The 1228-nt window shown below is 37.9% G+C and overlaps 1 non-coding gene across 1 annotated transcript; it reads left to right on the top strand.

Annotated features, from left to right (window-relative positions):
* Positions 1–389: 389 nt before the first annotated feature.
* LOC148564311 (small nucleolar RNA R71) lies at positions 390–497 on the top strand. Its single transcript, XR_015884642.1, has one exon. It is a non-coding gene; the product is annotated as a small nucleolar RNA R71 (small nucleolar RNA).
* Positions 498–1228: the final 731 nt, after the last annotated feature.

The following is a 1228-nucleotide window of genomic DNA, read 5'->3' as shown; positions in this document are numbered from 1 at the left end:
CCCATGTAATTCACCTCTGCTATTGCAGGGTTCTCAGGATCATAAGCTTATTCTTCAGAAGATGCCTCTTTAGTACTGTTGGATGCAGCTTGCAATCCATTCAGACTCTGAGAAATCATATTAACTTGCTGAGTCAATATTTTATTCTGAGCCAATATGGCATTCAGAGTATCAGTTTCAAGAACTCCGTTCCTCTGAGGTGTCCCATTACTCACAGGATTCCTTTCAGAAGTGTACATGAACTGGTTATTTGCAACCATGTCAATGAGTTCCTGAGCTTCTGCAGGCGTTTTCTTTAGGTGAATGGATCCACCTGTAGAATGGTCCAATGACATCTTAGATAATTCAGACAGACCATCATAGAATATATCTAGGATGGTCCATTCTGAAAGCATGTCAGAAGGACACTTTTTGGTCAGTTGCTTGTATCTCTCCCAAGCGTCATAGAGGGATTCACCTTCTTTCTGTTTGAAGGTTTGAACATCCACTCTAAGCTTGCTAAGCTTTTGAAGAGGAAAGAACTTGGCTAAGAAAGCCGTGACCAGCTAATCCCAAGAGTTCAGGCTATCTTTAGGTTGAGAGTCCAACCATATTCTAGCTCTGTCTCTTACAGCAAATGGGAAAAGCATAAGCCTGTAGACCTCTGGATCAACCCCATTGGTCTTAACAGTCTCACAGATTTGCAAGAATTTAGTTAAAAACTGAAAAGGATCTTCTGATGGAAGTCCATGAAACTTGCAATTCTGTTGCATCAGAGAAACTAATTGAGGCTTTAGCTCAAAATTGTTTGCTCCAATGGAAGGGATTGAGATGCTTCTTCCATGTAACTTGGAATTTGGTGCAGTGAAGTCACCAAGCATCTTCGTTGCGTTGTTGTTGGGTTCGGCCATGTCTCAATCTTTTTCGAAAATTTCTGTCAGATTTTCTCCAGAGAGTTGTGCTTTAGCTTCCCTTAGCTTCCTCTTTAGAGTTCTTTCAGGTTCTGGATCAGCTTCAACAAGAATGTTCTTATCCTTGTTCCTGCTCATATGAAAAAGAAGAGAACAGAAAAGAAAATATAGAATCCTCTATGTCACAGTATAGAGATTCCTTTATGTGAGTAGAAGAAGAGAAGAATAGAAGAAGGGGAAGAGAAAAATTTGAAAATTAAATAAAATAAAATAAAAGTATTTTTATTTTTATTTTAATTCTTAGTTAGAATTCAAAAATTTAAAAAGAAAAAATAAAA

The sequence above is a fragment of the Arachis ipaensis genome, chromosome B5 (genome assembly GCF_059453495.1).
Source record: "Arachis ipaensis isolate K30076 ecotype BB chromosome B5, ASM5945349v1, whole genome shotgun sequence".
In the NCBI taxonomy this organism is placed as follows: domain Eukaryota; kingdom Viridiplantae; phylum Streptophyta; class Magnoliopsida; order Fabales; family Fabaceae; genus Arachis; species Arachis ipaensis.
This window is presented reverse-complemented; position numbering and strand designations above follow the sequence as displayed.